This window comes from Adiantum capillus-veneris, chromosome 10, assembly GCF_014529385.1.
Source record: "Adiantum capillus-veneris isolate H3 chromosome 10, ASM1452938v2, whole genome shotgun sequence".
NCBI classification, from domain to species: Eukaryota; Viridiplantae; Streptophyta; class Polypodiopsida; order Polypodiales; family Pteridaceae; genus Adiantum; species Adiantum capillus-veneris.
Genome location: NC_140940.1, coordinates 110,201,443 through 110,227,266, shown reverse-complemented (window position 1 = coordinate 110,227,266; position 25,824 = coordinate 110,201,443). Strand labels below are relative to the sequence as shown.

Here is a 25,824-nt window from a genome sequence, read left to right as displayed (position 1 = left end):
AAATCCAAATCCAAATATCTGCCAATATACATACAATGTAAATCTAAAATATTCTTTGAACTGTAAACCCAGGAACAGAAGCATGCGAAGGAGAGTGGTGGCCAGCCACTGCAGCATGGTTCTATGAGCGGTGTTGCCTAAATCGGCGAATCTACACCAATAAGACGTGCTGCCTAAATCGGCGGATCTGCAGTAATGCTACCTAAATCGGCGAATCTGCATTTACCATTGTGAATCTGTAATTTATCGATGTGCTGTTGAAATTGGTGTAACCTAAATTGGCGAATCTACACAAGGAGGAGCATTACACACTGCCTAAATCGGCGGATCTGTGTGCTTGTGACCAATGGACTAGACAAGACATAAAGGAGAAAATATATTTACTATGTTTCCGACATTACAGCGCAATATATTAAAGCACTTACAAATGGTTGTGCACTATCCCAGAGCACCTTAGCTCGCATGAGTAGCTGAATAGCTTACTAACAAAGCATCTCAATAAAATTATCTCACAAAAGTTTCTTTGAATTCAATTAGAGGGCATAATCTTCGCAGTGTTTGAGTATTCAGCTTAAATAAAATGCAAAGAAAAGAGGAGTGACGTACTCGAGGTACATACCAGCAGGATCCAGAGTACCTACTTGATTATGCGTGTCGAGAGAGCTGTGTTGTCTCTTGGAATAGTATCAGTAGACAGACAGAGTTAGTATAATCAGGTAGGAGGTAGTAAGGTTTAGGTGAGGATAGATATTGGATCGATAATAGAGTAGGGGGTATCATGAAACTCGATAAAATATGGTGAGAAGATTAGTACGAAAGCCGTAAGAATGAATTTGCAAAATAAAGTTAAAACATGACTTATCTGACATCCTCGCATTATGGTCTGCATCGGTTTTTGTGATCCTTAATGAGTTAGAGAAATGTAACAAAAACAAGTGAAGATTATGATAAACATCATTTGATTAAAGTCAAGCAAGACAAATAATTTTAATTTCCTGTCAATTACGGTAAAACGAATAAGGTATGGGGGTTGAGTAGTGCTACTGTACATTAAATAATGAGCCATTCAAAGAGGAGAGAAACCTATAAAATCTTCACAATTTGGTAAGTCCTACAAATTTCAAGTCCCTAATGAAGAATGAAGGACATTGACAGCCGCGGTCGATAGAAGGAATCACAAAAAGAGCATGCAATATAGCCGTGTCGCAATTAGATGAAGTTGCAAAAAGGGGCCACCGAGCAAGCTGGCAGTAGTAGTATGAGCATGAACTAACGTGTGTTAATATTAACCAACTTAAAATAAAATGTGAATAGCATTGCTAGGAATCGCAAAGGTTAAATACTGTGCTACGTACCCAAAATCATGCAAGTCTTGCCATAAATATCTAAAGATTAGAAGTAAAATTAAATTTTTGCAAATAGTGTGATAGAATCCATTGAGGATATTGGAGTTATACAGAGCTTAGACCTTAAGTTTACTTTATGAATCTTGATTGTTTGTGTTTCCAGCATTGTGTTAGAAATACTAGCTACCTAAATTTGTGTAGTTACCTACTACAAATTTGTATGATTCCTTAATGGGCCTCACTATGCTTTAGTTAGATTTGTGGATAGTATTATCTAGCCACATTGTATTTGGTGATCGGGTGTATTGCCAATGTAATTGAAAGAGGGGGAGGGATCAAGGGAGAGGGATACGAGCAGAGGCCACAATACATGTGCCAAGTTAAAGGGATATGTCATTGTTCAGTATACTAGGTGTAGTACGTAAGATTTGAGTGATGTAAATGTGGTAGAAATTTGGGAAGAAGAACACGATTTTGCGAAAGTAGGGATGCCAATCTGTACATGTTTAGGTTATTTAGACAGTATGTGTCTGTATGTGCACGATGGTCATGATAGTGTGTTAAATGCGAACATACATAGGTTGCACCTACTGTTTTAAACAAGGTGTTGTGCTTGTGCCAGGAGCAGTGTGGAAAATAGACAATAATTAAAATCTGAAGTCAAAATTTTTGATGATCTAAAAATAAGACCAACATTGCGAGATTAATAAATTTCTATAGTGAAGAGCTATGAAAAATGAAGGTGCGAGTGCCGCTAGTGTAGGCTTATTACATCAATAAAAAAAAAAAGGTTTGAGCTAGAGAGTGTCCACATGGGGTGTGGTGGTTTCGTTGGTGGATGGGCGGTCGAGGACGTGTTCAGTGAGGTCGGTTAAAATGGCTTGGAATGTGCAAACAGAATTTTGCATGTCCAAAAATCGAAGACATAGCCGGCGAAAGCGGTGTTCCAAGCGGTCATAGTCACGTCGGAGTAGAGTGAGTTGTTCCTGTAGAGACAGATTAGTGTCGGTGATGAAAGGGTCATTGTGAGATGAAGAAAGTTCGGAGGGGGCGGCGGAAGGTTGAGAATCTATGGGTTTCCACCGACTGAAGGGTCGTGTCACAAGGTCGGAGGATACCCGGTCCACAGAGTATAGTACCGAAGAGCTTCGTCAATGACGATTGCTGCAAGAGCGTCGTCTATGGTTGGCACGGAAGAGCTTTGGCAATGAATACTACTGCAGGAGGCCGCGATAGGTGGAAGGTACAACATTAACAAGGGTATTAGTGCTTAAGGTGCTTAGGGTGTAGCAAAAAAATAATCATCATACTTCACTTGAGTGTTTGGAATCACGAGGACAAGCTCGACAAAGAACTGCCTCAGCTCGTCTAAAGATATCAAAACATCATGGTCGTCAGCAATTGTGTTCAAGAGTCACCGAAGATTGGTTGCTAGTGAGACTTGGGGGAGAGAGGGAGAAGAAGAGATAGGCCCCTTCTTGTAACGTGCAGGGTGGGTGCCTTCACAACGCGTAAGCGGCCGTCCGTTGCATCGTGGGAGTGGGGTTTTATTGATGCTCAATACAGTGGAAAGAAAGGAGGGCTTGACTCAAAGAATCCATCATGCCATCAGAAGCCTTAGTGAATTTTTGTGCAGTTGATAGACTAGTTAATGAATTCCACTATCTTACAATAGCAGAATTGATTGTGTTGCTAGGAAAGCGTTGTGGGTCAACAGGTTCGTAGAAAAAGTCCCATCCAAGAGTTATTCTCCAGTATCCTGTCAAGAAGAAAAGAATTCCATATTTCAAAAAGAATAATAGTGTGATGAGTGCCGACTTTGCTGGCTGCAACAACAGGGGACGCGGGTCGCAGGCGAGAACCCCGATGCGCAACAGAAAGCAGGGACTCCTGCGGGCGACAGGGAGGACGCTCAAGTGAGCAGATGGCACTGCTCGAGATCGCGCAGGCGGTGGTTTACTGTGCAGCCAAATTGGTGGCGGCACTACAGAGGATGAGAGAAAGAGCGGCTGCAGTGTGCATGTTTATGCAGGGCCAAAAAAGTAGGGAGAGGGAACCGGAGTTTGGTGCAGCGGTTGGTGCCGCCATGCGAGCGGGAAGGCACTGTGTGTGTGTGTGGTTGGCAAACCACGGCCGCACAAGGGGTGGGGAAAAAGAGAGCGAGTAAAAGAGATATGAGGTAAAAACCATGCACAGATGGTGGGAGAACTGGCTCTTCGCATCCCTTGGTTGGTGGGTTGACAGTGTGTGGTAGACAGTGATATGCGCCCCCTGGCTGGTGATTCGACGTCCTGTGGTGGATAACTTCGTGTATCAACACAGTTGACGGACCTTGACTTTACCCACGGGAGGTTATGGGTAGGGATTGTTTGCATGTCATCGTCAGCCACTTCGTGAAGACGCAAAGAAGGTGGTGGACGGCTGAGAGAGAAAGTGAAAGAGAGAGTAATTGGAACTCGAACAAGTACTTCTTGTCGTAGGGACTTGGCTGTAGTTCCCTGCACGTCCATCAATTACCTAGGGATGATATTAAGCTATTCATAGCCTTATAAGACGGTGTTTGCTGGTTTGTACTGGACAATATCGACTGGTTTTATCATTGGAGTTGTGGTCCGGCCCTAACCCTTCACCTCGCTTTCTTTGCTCGCCAATTTACTTTGCAAGAATAGTCCTCTCTATGTGCTTTGCGTATAGCTAGCTCCATATCTGCCTACCGCTCCCCAGGCTACGGGGCAAAACGGGTCTCCACCCCTTGCGCTTTCTCTAATTGGGTTTTTGGGTCCTATGCACTTGATTAAGGCGTGCCAGCTCATGTGTCGGTGAGGCAAAGTGAGTGGTAGCCTACCAACGTGGATGGCCAAGAGTCTCTTGTGTGTCTGAGCGAGGCTTCACTCCGTGTACCCACAATGTGGGCTTATAAGGATAAAATTTGCTTTCCTGTGAGGTAGAAAAACATGCCATGGATTCTTGCAAAGTACCAATCTACCCTCACCATATATGACCATTCTCCTTGCTTCTCCTTATTCTTCTATCTATATTCTAAATCCCATTGACACAGACAAATATGGTAGTCTAAATATTTCTTTTTTGGCATGAGATAAATTGCATGAATCTCTTTGCTTGATTATTATACTAAAAGTCACCATAATTAGGCTCCTAATCATACCAGTCATAAAATCCATTGTACTTGCTAGGTGGTAATGAAACTATGATAGTGAAAGAATTATTAAACAATCCAAGCATGTTTGCAAACTTTGAAATTAAAAAAAATAATCACCTACATATAAGTTCAAATAGGAGAAAGATAATTAAGTTTATGATAAGCATGACTCATCTTTGATATCAGTCATCTCCACAGCTATGATTGTTGTGTGCCCAGGAACATATCCATGACTCTGATACCACTGCTGCAAGTGGGAGGACGTGGCTGCCCTGTGAAATACCCAAAATAACACAATAAATAGCATAAAACAAACTAATCGGCGTACCTGGCACAATCACGTGGTCGCATGATCGCAAGATACATGAACAGAGAGACACAGAGAGCGAGAGAGATTGAGAGAGCACGTACAAGCGCACCTCCTAGAGTGGAGTTCTACGCCGGAACAGTGAGAGAGAAGAGACGAGAGATGAGAAGAGCAAAGCAGACACTGGGTGCAATCTCCCCCCGTGCAAGAGTGAGCATTTCCCTCTTGCATGTGTTTAACTTATAGATTTCTTGAATGCTCAAAGTGAAGTCGCGGAGCGGAGTGTGGCTCGACTCTCTCACACACAGACACACACAGATACACAGAGAGCTTACACAGTACGCAGAGAATTGGTTTTGAAGGGTTATCTCCCAAAACCTTATTATCCACAAAAGTATAAGTAAGTATATACAAAGAGTTAGTGATAAGTGAGTTAGGCAGGTGGGCGGCCATATCCGTATAAGAGGCCACTTGGGCTTTAATCCCCACAACCTCCCACTTAAAGTCCAATGTGGCACTTTAAGTAACTGTAAATCTATGAACATAAATGTACAAAGATTTACATGGTTGCCATCTATCCAATGCCCAATAACTCACGACAATGCACAAAGCCCTCTCCTGGAAGTCCCTTTGTGAGTAGATTAGCAGGATTGTCCCTGGTGTGGATCTTCAGTAGTTGTATCTGCTTGTCTTCAAGTACTTCGCTAATGAAGTGATATTTTACATCAATATGCTTAGTCTTTGAATGGAACACTGGATTCTTTGCCAATTGTATAGCACTTTGACTATCACAATATAACTCTGGCATATCTACTTTGATTCCCAAGTCTGATACCAATCTACCAAGCCAAATAGCTTCTTTGCATGCCTCATTTGTTGCAACATACTCAGCTTCTGTAGTAGACTATGTAATACAGTCTTGTAATCGAGATCGCCATGATATGGCACCTCCAGCCAATGTAAAGACATAGCTTGATGTAGATCTCATCTTATCCAAGTCTCTTGCATAATCTGAGTCAGTGTATCCTCTGACACTCAAATCCTGACTACCATAGCATATGCGCATACTCTTTGTATGTTTTAAGTATCTCATGATACCTTTCACTACCTCCCAATGTTTCTTGCTGGGATTTGACATATATCTGCTAACCACTCCCACTGCAAATGCAATATCCGGACATGTAGCAATCATTGAATACATCAAACTACCCACTGCAGACGCATATGGAATCTTATCCATTTCAGCCTTTTCTTCCTCAGACACAGGACAATCTTGTTTGCTAAGTTTCACATATGGTGGCAATGGAGCACTCAATGCCTTTCCCTTCTCCATATTGAAATGTTGCAAAACCTTGTCAATATACTCTGTTTGAGATAACCAAATCAACTTCTTTGATTTGTCTCTCTCAATGCGTATACCAAGTATATGACTTGCCTCACCCATGTCTTTCATGTCAAACGATTTTGCCATCTTTGACTTCAAAGCTGAAATTTCTTCCAAGTGTTTTCCAGTAATCAACATGTCATAGACATACAAAATAAGGATCAGCCAACTGTCATCCTTAGCCTTCTTTGTATATAGACAGTGATCGTACTCACTACGTTTGTAGCCTTGAGAAAGCATAAACTGGTGGAACTTATGGTACCACGTGATTGTTTTAAGCCATAAAGACTCTTTAACAACTGGCATACCAAATATTCCTTGCCTTTCTCAACAAACCCTTCTGGCTGCTGCATGTAAATTTCCACATCTAAATCACCATGCAAGAACGCTGTCTTGACATCCATTTGGTGCAACACCAAATCCAATATGGCAACCAATGCAAGAAATAATCTCAATGTAGTCATCTTGACCACTGGAGAGAAGACTTCATCAAAGTCAATGCCTTGTTCTTGCTTAAAGCCCTTGGCAACAAGCCTTGCTTTGTACTTTGGCAAACTATCATGAGCGGTGATCTTATACCTGTAAACCCATTTACAAGGTAGAGCCTTTTTGCCCTGTGGTAATTAGACTAGCTTCCATGTCTGGTTTTTATGCAGAGATGTCATTTCTGACTGCGTGGCCATCTGTCATTTTTTTGAGTCAACCACTTGTAATGCTTCCTTGTAACAAGATGGTTCTCCGCAATCTGTGAGCATGACATAATCTAGAGATGGCACATATGATCAGGTGGTTTGGAGACACGCTCAGAATGTCTCACCACAACTGATTCTGCCTCTCTAGCCACTAAGGCCGTTTCTGAGCCTGACCATGCTGTCTTGATGTGCTAGCACTAGGTCCATCTTCCCTGAAGATAACTCTTATGATCTCCTCTGCCTTCTCTGGCTTAGCGTGAAACTTGGCTTCATTGAAATGCACATCATTGCTACGAATAACTTTTCTGAACTCAGGATCCCAAAGCCGGTAACCCATCTCGCCCGATCCTCCGTAGCCAAGAAATATACACTTCTTGCTCTTTGGTTCTAACTTATTCCTGAACTCCTTAGGAATATGGCTATAAGCTTCACAACCAAAGACTCTGAGATGCTTATATGAAGGTGCCTTGCTTTTTCGTAGCATCTTGGCCACTTCACTCTTATCCAGAACCCTACTAGGAGACCTATTGATCAAATGGACTGCTGTAGCCACTGCTTCCGCCCAAAATCCAGCAGGCAATTCAACATTTGACAACATGCTTTTGACCTTCTCTTGTATGGTCCTATTCACACGTTCTGCAACTCCATTTTGTGAAGGATTGTATGGTGCAGTAAGTTCCCGCTTTATCCCTTTTGCTTCACAAAAGTCTTGGAAAGCCTTGGAAACGTACTCTCCACCATTGTCTGTCCTTAAGCACTTCAGCTTCTGAACACTTTGATTCTCCACAAGCTGCAAGAATGTCTTAAAGACCTTGAGCACCTCATCCTTGTGCTTAAAGAAGTAAACCCATACTTTGTGAGAATAGTCATCTATGAATGTACAAAAGTATGCTGCTCCCCCTAATGACAAACTAGGCATTGTTCCGCATAGATCACTGTGCACAAGAGCCAACCGTTCGTCCCTACGATTCCTCTTTGATCTGTGGAGTTCCTGTGTTTGCTCACCATAAACACAATTCTCACAAAAATCAAAATCTTGAAATGAAAAGCCAGGCAAATAACCATAATGAGAAAGTATTTCCATTCCTCTTTTTGACATATGTCCCAGCCTATGATGCCACAGTGACACACTTGGCTGCTCAATCACATTAATTACATGGCTTTTAACCTCTGAAACATGTAAAGTGTATAGAGTTTCTGACTTGATGCCATGTGCTACAGTCATCGAACCTTTGGAGATCTTCCAAGCGCTGTTCCCAAAAACTGTCACATAACCCGCATCATCCAACTTCCTTGTACTGATCAAGCTCTTTCGGATTGTTGGAACATAACTGACATTCTTGAGCCATAAAGATGAGCCATTCTGAAACTTCAACTGCACATCTCCCACTCCAAGTATGTCACAAACCTGCTCATTGCCAAGTCTAACATAATCTTTAGTAGTCACATATGATGTAAACCACTCTTTGTGCGGAGAAACATGTAAAGATGCCCCTGAGTTGATAATCCAATCACTCATAGCATGTCCATCCTCTGCAGTCAAGAAAACAGAATCAAGATTTCTTGTGAGGAAGATGTCACCAGCTGCAATACCAGAATCACTGTCTGAACCAGATCCTGTGACATTCACCTCTTCAATCTTCACCAAACTCTTCTTTTCATCTTGCTCAAAACTCTTTGTTTTGCTTTTTTCTTGCTTCCACTTCGTATAGTCTCTCTTCATGTGACCCTTCTTGCCACAATGGTATCATTTTATGTCATCCTTTGACTTCGAGTCATGAGACTTACTTCGGTTTTGTGCCTTCTTACCCTTCTTCTCTTTAGGCTGTTGTATCCCTCGAACGACCAAAGCACTATTGCCTTTGCCTTTGTCAATGTTCTTCTTGTTCAATTCCTCTATGATCAAGCTACCTTCTACATTGGCACTTGTAAGACCTTCTGGCGCGACAAAATTACTTAACGCTGTACGAAAAGTATCCCAACTGTCTGGCAAAGTGATTAAGAGAAACATAGCCTTCATTGAATCTGGAAAGACTATCTCCTGTGCTGTTAACTGGCTGAAAATTATGTGAAATTCATTGAGATGATTTGACATGGCTGTCCCTTCCTTCATCTTCAAATCCACCAATTTCTTGAGTCAGTAAATCTGAGAAGCAGTACTTTGTTTCTCGTATATACCACATAGATTTTGCCATACGTCATACGCTGTAGTCTCTTCTGCTACGTTGAAGTAAACATTTTCTGCAGTGGTAGCATGATTGTGGAATAAGCTAACTCGTCAAGCTCTTCCCACTCATCTTCAGCCATACCTTCTGGTCTCTCCCCTTTGAGCTTCAGTGGCTTCACTTGTTTTTTTTGCACCAAAACCTGCCAAATCGGCTTCTTCCAGAATGGAAAGTTTGTGCCATCTAGCTTCTTTTGTTGTAAAGAGTCTCACTTTAAGAAGATGCCATATCTGCCAAACTGTTTACTCCTGGGAAAAATCCGGCAGAGTTTCCCGTGTAAAGTGGCCTCTGTACACAATAAACAAGCTGTAAACAACAAGCTGAACACCTCTCCTCAAGAACTGTCAGTATTTTGAAAATTTTTGACAGAGTCTCCCATGTAAACTAAGCTCTGGAAACCAAAAGATAGCTCAAAAACAACCATAAATAGCTGACCACTGACAAATTTAAGAATCTCTGTAATATGCTATCCTGTAAGTATACACTATCTCTTGTTTGGGCGCTCACAGAACCTGTATCTGTCTCAAGACTGAACCCTGAACAATGCCTCAACCGCCTAACGCATAAGATGCAATCCAGTGTCTACACAAAGTCATACATCCTATGGGATAAAAGTCGCCAAAGAGGATGTGTGTAGAGGGGAACTCCAGCAACCTAATCCACCTCACACTGGGTAACCCAGCCCCCAGTGCCTCGCTTCAAAAAACCTCACACACGACTCTCACAGATGGCTCAACAAACTGCCCAGAACTAGCATACATCCTACAATAGACCAATCATTGTCCTATGACTGCTGCGGCGGTCTGTCTACTAGCGTGACTCACAACTAGCAGACCCACAATCATAGTATATCAATCTGCAATACATGCCAGTGGTGTCAAGCCGTCGTATGGCCACACCTTCCCTAGAACCTGGCAAGCACAAGAAGTAGCAATGCAGACTGCAATATATATATCTGATGATATATATGTGTTCGTGGTCTATAGATGATGCTTTGAAGACGAATGAGTGATGTATGTCGATGCCGATATTGATGCCGACCACCTCCTGCTTGCCAATCTACACAAGACAGGTTTCTTTGCGGCTGAAACCTATCTTCTGATGTAGTGCTCAGAATGAAATTCTGAGGGCATAAACGGCTTCGAAAGGGGGGTAAAACCCTAGGATACCTGATGGAAATGCTCTCAGAACGTCGAGTGTGAATTTCCAAGCTCCGGATCCAGAATCTGCCTGAAAAGTGCGTGCGCGAGCGATTACGCAAAACCGCACTGAACCAAGCTTTGATACCAATTAAAGTCGTGGAGCGGAGCGTGGATTGACTCACACACACACACACACATAAATACACAGAGAGCTTACACAGTACGTAGAGAATTCGTTTTGAAGGGTTATCTCCCAAAACCTTATCATCCACAAAAGTATAAGTGAGTATATACAAAGAGTTAGTGATAAGTGAGTTAGGCGGGCGGGCGTCCATATCCGTATAAGAGGCCACTTGGGCTTTAAAAAATAACACAAAGTGATTAAAAACTTGCCGGCTGGACATAAATGGCCGAAGCTCATAAAGAGCATTTAAATAATGAAATGTACATGTATATTTCGGAATGCGTAGGCCTAGCTTGCCCAAGCCTTTTCCACCTGTCAGCTATAATAATTTACAAAAATATCAATTCCATTACATTGCAACGGGAGGACGTGGCTGCTTGCGAAATACCCGAAATAACACAATAAACAACATAATCAGACTCATCGGCATACTTGGCACAATCACGTGGTCGCATGATCGCAAGATACACAAACAAAGAGAGACAAAGAGCTAGTGAGAGAGATTGAGAGAGCACGTTCAGGTGCACCTCTTAGAGCGAAGTGCTACGTCGACACGACGAGAGAGAAGAGAGGAGAGATGAGAAGAGCAACGTAGACACTGGGTGCAATCTTCCCCCGTGCAAAAGTGAGCATTTTCCTCTTGCACGTATTTAATTTATAGATTTCTTGAATGCTCAAAGTGAGTACAAACTGGCCGGTCGGACATAAATGGCCGAAGCTCGTAAAGAGCATTTGAATAATAAAATGTACATGAAGTATATTTTCAAATGCGTAGACCTAGCTTGCCCAAGCCTTTGCAACTGAGCAGTTGTCGAATAATTTTCTCTCTCTCTCTCTCTCTCTCTCTCTCTCTCTCTCTCCCTCTCTCTCTCTCTCTCTCTCTCTCTCTCTCTCTCTCTCTCTCTCTCTACACACTTGTTCCATGGCTCTCTTCCACTTCATACTTCCATATTCGTAGTGTCCGTACAAGTGGTATAATCAAAGCTCACGCTCAAGGTCGGCAAAAAGGTTCCGCCCTGCACGTTCTAAAATGCTACGATTTTGGTGGTAATTGTCTCCTACACCAACATATCAAAACAGTGTCACTATCTGGTGGCTGCTACAAATGGAGGCATGGAAAGCTTTGAGAAATACCAAAAATAACACAATACACAACATAAACCGACAAATCAACATACCTGGAAATCCCACAAGCGCATAATCAAGCTACACACAAATAGAGAGAGACATAGAGCGAGAGAGCACGTGTAGGTGCACCTTCTAGAGCGGAGTGCTACACTGACACAACAAGAGAGAAGAGAGGAAAGAAGAGAATAATAACACAAACACTGGGTGCAATCTCCCCCCGTGCAAGAGTGAGCATTTCTCTCTTGCACGTATTTATTTATAGATTGTTCAATACTAAAAAATGAATACACAGTGGTGGATCGGGCATAAATGGTCATAGCTAATAAAGAGCACTTAAATAATAAATTTTCATGAACTATGATATCCTCGGCTAGCCTTAGCTTTTTCAACTATCAGTTGCATTAAATAAACAATAACCAATTTCCAAATTTACATACCTTTTCGTTTGCATTAGGTGAAATTTGGACTCACAAAGGGGCCCTTTAAGCAATTTGACTATACCTCTCTCTACCAAAACAGGCGCATGGATAAATTTTTGCAAACAAACTCCAAAGTTGGCGGAGATTTGACAATAGAATGTTCTCTTCAAGCTCTATCTATTGATATATAGCACGCCATGAGATTCTTCATATTATTTTAGAAGATTCTTTTTTTGATTCACATAGATTCCGACAGAGTTGTCACATCATAGGTGAATGAAAAAAAGAATCTTCTAAAATATGAGGAATCTCATGGTGTGCTTTACATCATTAGATAGAGCTTGAAGAGGACATTCTAACTGTCAAACCTCCGTCAGCTTTGGAGTTTGTTTGCAAAGTATTATCCATGCACTACAAGAGGTTGCGCAGAATTCGGTGCAGGAACCGACGAAGTTGCGCTAAGTTTTAAACTTAAAAGTGTTGAAATAAGTTTCGAAAGAGGCGCCAGTATCGTAGCATTGGTATAACTATTGGTGTAGCGGGCGTCGAAATAGGCCTGTCAAAAAGCGTCGGAAGAATCAACGGTATAAGCCTTGGTATTAATAAATCAAATTTCGACGCTTATTCTGTGACGCATACCGATGTTCATACCATAATCTGTACACCGACGACCAAAACCTGCAAATTCTTTTTGGTCAAAGAGGGTTGGGAACTAATGTTGCATGTACTGCAGCAAAAGAAAACAGCCCTTTCTGCCCAAAGGAAGAGTGCACAAGCAACCGCACTCCACCTACATGCTGACTCTAAAGAGCGAGTGTGTGGCAATTAGCAAAATTGGTAAGAATAACATAACTTGTTAACATGAGTCGAAAACTGTAAAACCATAAACATAACCTGTGTGCCATACCATAACCATAACCATCACACGATTGCTATGCCATCATAGAAGACCATAACCATCACCTGAACCAAAACCAAAACCATAACCATAACCATAACCATAACCATAACCATAACCATAACCATAACCATAACCATAACCATAACCATAACCATAACCTTGCACAACTAAAACCATAACCATAACCATAGCACGATTGCTATACCATCATAGCAAAACCATAACCATCACCTGAACCAAAATCAAAACCACAACCATAACCTTGCACAACCATAACCATAACCTTGCACAACCATAACCATAACCATAACCATAGCAAAACCATAACCATAGCACAATTGCCAAAACCATAACCATAACCATAACCATAGCAAAACCATAACCATAGCACAATTGCCAAAACCATAACCATAACCATAACCATAACCTTGCACAACCATAACCATAACCATAACCATAACCATAAACCATAAACATAAGTTGAATGTCAAACCTTAAACATACCATAAACATAACCATAAACTATAAACATAAGTACTACAAAACTGTACATATGCAAGAGGTCACTGAGTGAGAAGCCCTCATGGTAATGCCTCTCAATCGACATCCTCTCCCTCCTCCTCTAGCTGGGTCAAAAGGGCCACAAGTCCATGCTTGTACCCATACTTCCCCTCTTGGCGTGTCGGAAGGCGCTTCAGGGCAACTTCCTGCAAAATTATGGTTTAACCATTAGATAAATCTTCAAATAACATATATACTATCAATAATTTAAAGCATAAGTATAATACTTACAAACTCATGTCGAAGTGTATCGTAGCCTCCACTCCCAATATGTGACGCTCCAGCAGACTCCAAACGTGCTCTGGTTGCATCTCTCTGCTACTGAATCTATTGGGATTGTCTCGTCTCTCATGCAATCCCAATCCACTCCTCTGCGTCCAACCATGCCGGCTTGGGATCGCCGTTGTTGAATCTGTCTCTGGCCTCTGACCGACGGTGTGACATTGTGGACCTCGCCACACTCAAAATCCAGGCGTTCGAGACCTTGTCGTACCCCTCTGTCAGCCTGTACTCTCTCTGAATGGTATCGACAATGTAATTCTTTCTCTTAAGATCAAGATTTTTCCAAATCTCCATCACAGTATGACCAAACTGAATCCTACAGAGCTGTTGAATCCTCTGTCACATTCCCTTTTCCACACTATCCACCACAACAGCCCCATCCCTGCTCCTGTACACCTTGCTAGGATCATGCTCGTGTGATCCGCAAGGTGTACATGGTGTGCCCATCGGTGAACTATCTACTGAAGAGAGTGGTGGGCGCTCTCTTATGGTGTAGACGCATCGGTAGAACCACTACCACAACCATCACCACCTTCATAACGACGATGATGTCATCTCGAGGATCAACCACCCGTCGGTGTAGAGGGCACACGAGTCCTAGGCATTGGGGGCACACTAGACTGAGGTGTGGGGCCGCTTGGTGTAGGGACCACACTAGTCCCGGGCGTAGGGTCGGCAGTAGTAGGTCTAGAGGTACCTGCACCTGCACCCTAAAGGTGCTATGCCATGGCGATCTTCTCATGTGTGAACTGAGACAAAAACGAGCCCATATGCTCGGGTGACATGCCGGCTGGAGTGACTAGAAAACTAAAACTAGGAGAGTAGGCTCATCGTCATCGGCCATGGCTAATCCTACACAAACAAAACACACAAAATACGTTAGTTTACGTAAGAAATGCTTAATCAATACAAACAACAAATCAACGAAACTGCTACACAAATGAAAAAAATCAATGAAACTGCTACATAAATGACCAAAATCTAAAGTGTATTGTAGACTAATAAAAAGAGCCATGCAAAAGGTTTCCTAGCAAAAGTCATTAATTAATCTCTCATCCTCTATGAGATCTGATGCACCAAAGATGTCTATCTCAATCTGTACTTCTGTATCTTCATCGTCGAACTCTACTTCTTTGGCGCTCTTCGCATCAGCTTCATTATTTGACACCTCATCTCTAGGTTCAGACAATTGCTCAATGCTGACATCAACCTCAAAATCTAAACTTAAAGGTGGAGTCGGTCCTGCGCTTTTTTCATGAATTACCTCTTTGAGCTCAACATCCAATCCTTCACACACTTGCTTGCTACGTGGAGCAACTTGAACGACATAGAGCCAACACGCTTTAGACAGATCATTCTCATCAACTTCTGTCCATAGTGGATCGTGTATGAACACAACTTGTTCACAATGCTGCGGAAGTATGAATGTATCCCGCACATCTATCCACACCCGCCTAGAGTTCACTTGAATCAATCCACTCTTGTCTTTGCGCACAGTTGCATTAGGGCCGCTGGTAATAACTTTAAACCACTTGACCTCAAAGATAAACATATCAAACTTTCTAAAGCTAATCTTCAAGATGTCTTGGATGTAGCCAAAGTATTCAAGCTCACTAGTCTCTGTATTCGCATCCCTAGCACTACTACTTTCTTGGACAAAACTTGCCCTAACACCACTGTCGAAAGTGACCCTTTGTTCATCGATCTGTTTCACTCTGAAGTGCTTCCCATGTGACCACAAAGCTCCATACTTGTGATACTGCAGCAGCCACAAAATTGAAATAGACTAAAGTTATTAAAGCAAACTAATTTTCATGTACAACTCGAAAAGGGAGTTGTGAAATGTACATGCCAATCACAACCCCTTGACATCTCCTCTTCCTCTACAGTAATCAACACTCCACTCCTCTTTGCCTCTAAGAGTGTCGCATCTAACCACCGCCTAGTTGGAAAGTCAGGCAATTTCTGAAGATGGTCTGGAAAAGGAAGGTTTCTAGTTGCACGGTTGCACTTGAATTGAAGGCGATCTATCAAACGTTGTTGCTTTTTCCCTTCATACCTCTCTAGCCACTTTTGCATGATGTCTGAGTTGAGAAGGCAAAATCTCGTAACCTTTTCTTGCATTGGGATGTCTATCTTCCTAACGATGCCTTGTCCCCGCGGCTCGTCCCCTGTCACCTTGACGTTGACCTCAATAGTCTACATTCGGGGAATCTCTAGATCAATTAAGACCAAAAATTCACTGATGAGAACAAGAGACTCTTGTACAAGCCATCCTTCAGCCATGCTACCCTCGGGGCGAGCCCTTTGACGAGCAAACCCCTTTAAAGTCTTCATAAATCTCTCCAAGAAGAACATCTGCCTGCTATGGACCACCCCAGCAACTGCAACTTCATCAACCACATGCACAAGTACATGTATTTGGATTGTAAGATTGTTTGTTGGAAAGTACTTCTCCACCATGCACACTCCTTCAATAGCATTTAAGCGTGCTGCATCGATGCTGTCTTCTCTTATCTCTTTTGAACTGATCCAGCTTACCAACTAATTTTGTAGATTGTTCTTCTAATGTCATCTGTCAAACAACCCTTTATGGCAATTGGTAAGATGAACTGTACAAATTTATGCCAATCGTGGGACTTAAGACCACTGAGATTTTCATCTATCCGTAAAAGCCGTTTTCAAACATCGCATGCACCCTATGGGAGTCTTGAATGAAGATAAAGTTTTCTTCACTTGTTGCTCTTCTGCGCGACTTAGAACCCATGGACCTTTTGGTATAGACCACTCTCCATTGGTTTTAAGTTGAGGCCACATCTCTGGAATTCGACCCACAGCCTGCAGGTCATCTCTTTGGGCCTTGCTCTCCATTTTTCTAGTGATGGTCTTCCAGATGATCTCCCCCACATTCTTGAAGTTGGGCATTGGGTCGAGCAAATGATTAATCAGCAGGTCACTCCAATACAGGAGATCATGGAAAATAGAAAGTCTTTTCATTCCATGTGGCATCCAATCTCCCCTCTCCAGCCACATGTTTTTCCAATCGCTCACTTTCAGTGGATGCATATCATGTTTGCATATGTTTGGTCCACGTAGCTCATGTACTTCAGGCAAAAATCTACCATGATCCTCGTAAACTATTTTGCTCAAATGCTCAGAGCGGTGGAAGCCAAGTCAAGGACCACATTTCGGACATGCATGATTGCCTGAGTAACTCAAGCTTGAAACATCACATATTAATATTTAAAAGCATTAACATAGCCATGAATCACATGCGTGTGATGGTTTTAAAGGCACTTACCTGAGCACTCACCGAACCCTGGCCAATCGTGCATGGTCCACATGAGAATGCCTTGCACATGTACATTCCGTCGTCCGATTGGTTGGGACATATCAACCACATCAATTCCTCTCCATAAGATTTGGAGCTCTTCTATAAGTGGTGCCAGATAGACGTCCATGTCCTTTGCTTTGTACTTTCCTGGGACGATCAATGACAACAATAGATGGCCCTTCTTGATAGCGAGCCATGGTGGAAGATTATAATTAACCAGACAAATAGGCCACGTGCTCCATGAAGAACTTCGTAATCCGAATGGGTTTACTTCGTCCATTGTCAGACCAAAGCGGATACATCGAGGCTCGTTCTTAAATGTAGTCCAACTTTCCTCTATGTGCTTCCATGCACGAGAGTCAATAGGTACCCGCATAACAACATCTGCCGATCTCGTATTTGAGTGCCATGTCATCAAGGCGGCTATGGACTTGTACCTGAACATGCTCTTTATTCTTGGAATAATAGCAAAGTGTTGAAGGACCTTTGCTCGGATAAATTTTCCCTGTGTGTCCTCCCTGTACCTGTTTGATCCACAATTGGGACACTGTTCCAAGTTTGCATACTTATTGCGAGAAAGTATACAATCATTAGGACATGCATGTATTTTCTGATAATCCAAGCCCAATTTAGTAAGAAGCTTTTTAGCGGTTGGACGGGTAGGGGGCATGTGATTGCCTTCTGGTAAGATTTGATAATTCAGCAACTTGGCGTTACATGAACAAGTCAGCCCTTTGATCACTTTATATGAACTGTAATTTGCACCTTACCATGCTTAGGATAAATATGTTTATCTGAAAAGCTCTGTGAGACTGAGGCGTCAGACCAACCGTAGACAGATTGCAAATTAAGCATTGCCAATGCGGTACAGAGAACTGAGATTTTTGCACCAGTGTAGAAAGACATGCATGCAAGACTTTGCATCATCTCACCCTCCTCATCGTTGCTATCATGCCATCGATATGAATGGGATGGCTGAGGTTGGTGCACAATATTTCATTCAATATTGTCGCCTTCTATGTTGGAATCCATGTCAAAGAACGCATCCAACATCTGCTCCATCTCTACTTCTTGAAATGCCGCTTCCGGTATTGGTTGGGAGGACCCAGTCGATGGCTGCTCGTTTGAAAATCGTCTTCTCTGGGATGAAGTTGGAGCAATATCTACTGACACACTTTGACCTTCAATCTCTAGACCATGAGATCGATAACGCAGGTCTTGTACTTGCTCTATCAAAAAGAGACCGTGATTGCGTATGTGTTGGTCACAATTTTTTTGTTTTCGAGGATCTGATGCTTGCAATGCGCACAAGGACACGCCATCCTATCGTCCATAATTTATCTACCAATGATGAAACAAATAATTAGAACACTCTAGTTGTTATAACTAGAAGCTTTAACAACCTCACATTCTCTAGCCAGGCCCGATTCCCGCACACCTTGGTCTAGAGGTGCATGGAGATTAGGACCACAAGGTAATAATCTCGTCTTTATTGGTCAATGACTATATATTAAAGTTCTTGAAGTCTGTGTGCACTTTTGAAGTCCGATTGCATGTTTTCGACTATTTTGTGCTTGCTCTAACAACCTCACATTCTCTAGCCAGGCCCGATCCCCGCACACCTCGGTCTAAAGGTGCATGGAGATTAGGAAGTCCGTTTGCGTTTTTAGAAGTACACGAGTCACTTCGAAGTCCGATTGTGTTTTTTGAAGTACACGCGTCATATTCAAAGTCCCTTTGTATTTTCTCGACTATTATGCCGTCGATAGCTCTAACCTGACCTGACATATAACCTAAATCTAACATAACCTAACCTAACATAAAAACAACACAATGGTGAGGCGTTTAGCAAAATGACAAGCCGTAGATCTTGCCCACAATGCATATGCGATGTAGGTAAGCTCTATGGCTTGCCAATTTGGCAAACGTCTTACCATTGTGTTGTTTTTAGAGTTGCGAAGCGATTTTATGGCCTGAAAATCACTCACAAACATATAGACAACACCATGGCGAGCCGTTGGCAACATGGCAAGCCATAGAGCTTGCCCACATCACATAACCTAACCTAACGTAACGTAACATAACTTAACGTAACATATAAGATAACCTAACTTAACTTAACGTAGCTTAACCTAACCTAACCTAATATAACTTAACCTAATGTAGCTTAACTTAATCTAACCTAACGTATAAGATAACCTAACCTAACCTAACCTAACCGAACAACGTAGATTAACTTAACATAACCTAACCTAATCTAACTTAAACTTAACCTAACCTATAATCATTATGCCTAACCTATAATCTAACCTACCGTAAAACCTATACCTAACTTAACTTGATGTATATAACCTAACTTATAACATCTACCTAACCTACCGAAGTCCGTTTGTGTTTTTCGAAGTACACGAGTCAACATCTACCTAACCTACCGAAGTCCGTTTGTGTTTTTCGAAGTACACGAGTCATCATCGAAGTTCGATTGCATTTTTACTACTATTAATTTGACGCCAGCTCATCTAACCTATAATCATTATGCCTAACCTATAATATAATCTAACCTAACATAAAACCTATACTTAACCTATCTTATAACATCTATCTAACCTAACCGAAGTCCATTTGCGTTTTTAGAAGTACACGAGTCACTTCGAAGTCTGATTGCGTTTTTTGAATTACATGCGTCATATTCGAAGTCCGTTTGTATTTTCTCGACTATTATGCTGTCGATATCTCTAACCTAACCTAACATATAACCTAAACCTAACATAACCTAACCTAACATGAAAACAACACAATGGTGAGGCGTTTAGCAAAACGACAAGCCGTAGATCTTGCCCACAATGCATATGCGACGTGAGCAAGCTCTATGGCTCACCATTGTGTTGTTTTTAGAATTGCGAAGCGATTTTATGGCCTGAAAACCGCTCGCAGACATATAGACAACACCATGGCGAGCCGTTGGCAATATGACAAGCCATAGAGCTTGCCCACAATGCATACGCCTTGTGGGCAAGCTTTATGGCTTGCCGTATTGCCAAACGAATCGCCATTGTGTTGTTTTTAGGGGCACGAGATAATTTTAGCGCTTGAAAATCGCTAGCAAACATATAGACAACACCATGACGAGCCGTTTGGCAATACGGCAAGCCATAAAGCTTTTCCACAATGCATATGCATTGTAAGAAAGATCTATGGCTTGCTGTATTGCCAAACGGCTCGCCATGGTGCTATTCTAGGACTTGAAATCCGCTGGCGGATATATAAACAACACAATGGCGAGCTGTTGGCAATACAGAAAGCCATAGAGCTTGCCCACAATGCATATGTGTTGTGGGTAAGCTTTATGGATTTCCGTATTGACGAACGGAACGCCATTGTGTTGTTTTTAATATGCGTTGTGGGTAAGCTCTATAGCTTTCCGTATTGTCGAACGTAGCTTAACCTAACTTAACCTAATGTAGCTTTACCTAACCTAACGTAACTTAACCTAACCTAACATATAAGATAACCTAACTTAACTTAACGTAGCTTAACTTAACCTAACCTAATATAACTTAATGTAATGTAGCTTAACTTAATCTAACCTAACGTACAAGATAACATAACTTAACCTAACGTATAACCTAACATAACAACGTAGCTTAACTTAACATAACCTAACGTAATCTAACTTAACTTATAACTTAAACTTAACGTAAAATATAAACCCCATCAACTACATAATTTAGAAAACGATATAATTCAATAAAAAAATTCTTCAAAACAAGATTTTATCATAAACATTAACAATTTTTTTCATAATTTAAAATCAAATTTCACATAACAAATCCTAATTTCTTTTAAAGCATTGAAAGTTTAAAGTATGATTTTTTTTTTTTTAATATACGACGTAATTTATATAAACTTAATATGCATTTAAAGGTTTGAGCACTCACATTAGTCCTATTTGAGCAATGAAAGTTGTCGCCTAAGTCGTAGAACCTGCAAAAATGCACACACAAACACAAACACAAACACAAAGTTAAATCGTAAACCCTAAATCTACAAGAAAACATGAAAATAATCTTACCTTAGTGTTATGCGCTAACCCACAAGCAAAATTAGCACCTTCGATGGCGTGTATCGCAACAGATCTGTGAGAGAGGGTGAAGAGGAGATCTTGAGATGTGGCGCAAAAATTAGTAGAAATGTGCAGAGAAAGCCTGCGGTTTTGGTTTTTGCAGGTACCGACGATACAACTGTCAGTATAGGCATCGGAACAGCCAACGGAAGGGGCGTCGCAATGCGCATTCGCACTGGCGTCAGAACACCTGCCAAAATAGGCATCGGAATTTTGAAAATCAAATTAAAAAAAAGAACTTGGCTCCCTCCATAAATACACACACATATGCCGACGCCCGCCAGTGACGCCGGTAATGTGGCGCCGGAATTCAAGTGACCTCTTGTAGTGATGCTCCCGTTTTGGTAGCGAGGTAAAGCCAAATTCCTTAAAGGGCCCCTTTGTGAGTCCAAATTTCACCAAATGAAAGCATATGTCCTCAATTGCGAAGATAAGAATCTGCAAACTATGCTTGTCGAAAACAATGGTTAGTATTTTGTCGCAAAATTATTCCATATTGAAAACAAAATAAACTTAAGTAACATTGTTTATGCATGTCATCATCCACATACTACCTATTCTAGTATCCCATACCAATTGAATAAGCACTATATGTTACACCCTAATGAATCAAGATATCATTGGTCACACTCATCATTCAATAAAAAAGTCTCAAGTCCAATTTCATAAACACTGTCGCAACAAAAAATCATCATATACTAAGTCCAAATCCAAGTTCAAATATAATTCTAAATTCCAATCACTTTCATCATATACCCAAGTAACAAATCATACTAAAAACAGTGGTGGTCAGACTGCAGCATGATTTTGTGATCGGTGTTGCCTCAACCGGCAAATCTACATGAATGAGACTTGCTACCTAGATCGGCGAATCTGCGTTTAGTATTATTTAAAATAGTGAATCTGTAATTTTTTGGTATACTACCTAAAGACACATCCCGGTGTTGCTAAAATCGACAAATTTACACCTGGATGTGTCTTTACACACTGCCTAAATCGGCAAATTCGTGTGCACAGGACCAATGGACTAGACAAGGCATAAAATGTACAAAACATTTACTTGGTACCAAATTAGGATATATTTGATGTTGAAGGATGTACCAGATATTGACGATCATCCCCAAATTAAGTGAAGGATATGTTGCATCTAAAATTACATGTACAAATGTGTGCGTGGAGAGAGATACGAGTAGAAGAGGACTACTAGTATCAAACTTATACTAAAGTATAGTTAACAATTTCAAAAGGTGTTAATAATTGAGCATGAAATTAAAAGAGGTACCATCCTGTTTAAGGTAAATGAATACAGGTCATTTAACTACGTAAAAATAATAACAATGTGTCTTAACCTCTAGAATGGTATAACATAATAAGTCAAAATTATTATACCTTGTTGAGTTTTATGACTGTCCAAAGTCAAAGGATTATAGGCACCTACCATCATATCTTTTGAAGGTAGGAATGAGTTTCAAATCACTAGAATGAAAGTATGAATCTTGTATAATAAAAAGGGAAGCTAATAATGAGAGGTTTCAAGGTTAGTTAAATGTTCATAATTCAATATATATAATATTTTTCCTCAATATGAGCAATGTATATGGAGTTGTTGGCATACGTTGCTTAAGATTTGCATCTAACTACACAATAAAATCAATGATCAGCCTATCAAGCTCTATATTTAGACAACTTTGGCAAGCATCCCAACAAAAGTTGAAAGTTAGCCATAATAGAAGAAAGGCTTTATGAGTAGCTCTCTCAATCACATTAAATACACTACCTAAGAGCCTTGAATGACGGAAAATGTCAATCAAGCAAGCCAAGTGTTCTATAGAAGACCTAATGGACTAGAGAGAGATGACAATATCAATGTGCCTTTGACCCTCTTCAACCAAACTTTCATGATGATTATAAGTTGTAAGCAAGATTATGAAGACAAGAACGTTTGGCTTTATATCCATCTAAAATTGTCCCCGAGACGTCCACCAGGAAATATGTAAGATAGCAAATGCGAACAAAATAAGGGATTTATAATTATGTATATTTACAAAATAATGTACTTATATAAAGGGTTTTTTAATTGAGAAAGTGAAAATTTCATACATAAGGGCTAGTGTATTTAACAAAATGTATACATAAGGAATACACATAATACTTGAAAATATACAGGTAAGAGATTATTTAAATACCTCATGTTTGCATGTGCTATATGAAAGTTTTACATAGTGGACTCCTCATGAAATTGTCTTTCTCCAATAGACTATATTTGACAACCTCCATGTGCATCTCTTCTCCCCTAATGAATATTCCTATGCTTCCACAACTAAATGTAGGTTATCAAATGGGTAAGATATTCTTGCATTTCAAGAATCAAGTTATTTATTAGATTCGATTTTCCAAAAATGAAGTTCAATTTGTACTCTCTTGGATTTGAGAATATAGTTGCTGCTCTAGATGAGCCGGTTAAGCAAGCTATATGGATTTTCAAGTATAAGGCTACTCTAGAATTTACACACAACTAGGGTACAAAATTGGATCCCAAGTTTAAAGATTTCTTCAAGAACACGGTACATTGTAGAAGGCGAGGACAGTACCAGCAGGCGGGAACTACCCCTTAGAAGCCCGAACATTGAGAGCAGTCACACTAGCAGTAATTATCACAGCCAGTTACTGCAGTAACTCTTGGGAGCTATAAATAGGACCCACTACATTGTAATTGGCCTTCTTGGATTCTTAGCTTTTTGACTTTTGGTCTTTTGGCTTTATATTTCTAAGCACTTTCAGGTTCACGAGTTCTTCGCCTATAGTTTCACCCTGTAATCATTGCTTCTGTAACCATCTAAGCTTAAATCCATTATACAATGTACTCGTTATCCTTGAGCTATTAATCTGAATCTGCAAATACTCTTTCCAGTCTTTTAGTTATGTCTCTCGTTGAGTATAACATTCCAATTCAGTTTTCTATTTCAGTCTAGTACTTTGTTCCAATCTCACTAGCTGAATTGATGACATAACCAGTAGCTCTAAATTCTAACACTGGAATCAACTGTCTGAAGAGACCAGCTCCAATTCCATTTTGGCGATCACGGTGGTTAGAGCTGTTCGCTCTTCGACCAAAAAACTCTTATCGTCCAGTTAGAATTTTCAGTTGTTGTACACATGCCACCCGTAGTCGCAAACGAACAACCCGGTTAGGCACTGATTCCACCTGCGTTGACCCTATTCCTGAGGTAGCAGAAAGAGATTCTGATCCCAAAAGGACCTAAGAGTGAGATTCAGGCTTAGGAGGAGCACAGTCATGCTGAAGAGGCTAGGGACTCTTAGCACTCTAGTCATTCCAGGAGTAGAAGGACTAAGCGGGAAGAATGAAAAACCAGGAGTTCGCGGTCCATACACAAGGCAGTTGAGGCCAAGGGCAGTCGTCACAGTTCCAACAGGAAAGCCAGAGAAGAGAAAATGACTGAAACTGAATAAGGAGTTGACTGGGATGTTGACACAGATCACTACAAGAAGTCTTCAAGACGAAGTCAGGCTCCCAAGATTAGACGAAGTAGAGACGAGACCGATCGGCATGATTATACTCTTTCATTGAATATTTCTTTCCCAGTGTTCAAAGGAGGGAAGAAAGATGATCCATATGTTCATATTCAAGCTTTTTAACAGTATGTTGAGTTGAAGAATATTGATGAAGATGAGACTGGGGAGAATACTTTCCTCAGACACTGAAAGATGTAGCAAGGAAATGGTATTACCATTACCTAGCTTGCCAACTCAGATCATACAACAAACTACTCAAGGATTTCAGACTGGAGTATTCATACAACAGGGGGAATGAGGACATCCTCTGTGAGCTAGATAAGATTAGAAAAGGAAAGTTGTCACCACGAAGTTATGTAGAGAAGATCAAGGAGTTAACCAGGCAGTTGCAGGAGCCACCATCAGAAAAGAGGCTACATGCATGGTTTATAAATGGGTTCCGTAGTAAGAAGCTCAAAGAACAGGAGGTACCTGCACCAACAAAGAAATTTAATGATTTGGTGCAAAGAGATCTAAATCTTGAACATCAAGCTAAGAAGGGGAGAAGTCACAAGAAGAGGAGGTCCAACAGTAGTAGTTTTTCCACTAAGAATTCTGATTCTAGTGAGACCTCCAACAGCTCTGACAGCAGCTCCTACGAAAAGAGCAAGGACAAGGCTAAGACGGGGTCTTGGTCCAGAAATATTGATGAAATGGCTTGGCAGATTGCTGAAATCATCCAGACCAGACAATCACTAAGGAGAATGGAGTGACTTGGTGCTCAAGGTGCAAATCTAAAGATCATGTTTCTAATGAATGTCCACAATGTATCTAGTGCAATGTGTATGGTCATTTATGGAACAATTGTGGAATTTGAATTCATCACTTCAAGAAGGGAAAGGATTTGTCTCTAGTGGCATTTACCAATGCTGAACCAGCTAAGGCAAAGACAACCACTGTACCCCAAGAAGAGAAAACAGGTACCAATGGCACTGGACTGGGTGCGGCACATACTAGGGAGGTACTGGCCGAGGCTGGGGTCGTGGTAGTTTTCAAAATCGAAGGTTTAATTGTTATACTTGTGGCAAGTATATATGGGCAATTTGCGGCTCAGTGTCTAGAG

General features: G+C 41.1%; 1 protein-coding gene across 4 annotated transcripts in view; it reads left to right on the top strand.

The window, feature by feature from the left end:
• Positions 1–25,824, top strand: part of LOC147449451 (uncharacterized) — a 68,391-nt gene that overhangs the window by 15,598 nt on the left and 26,969 nt on the right. Inside the window, exon 4 of one of the 4 annotated variants that reach the window (XR_015189435.1) lies at positions 73–429. The exons of the other annotated variants lie outside the window; for them this stretch is intronic. The gene's annotated coding sequence lies outside the window, so the exon portion shown is untranslated. Of the gene's footprint in view, positions 1–72; positions 430–25,824 lie in introns of those variants that run through there. 4 annotated transcript variants of the gene reach the window in all.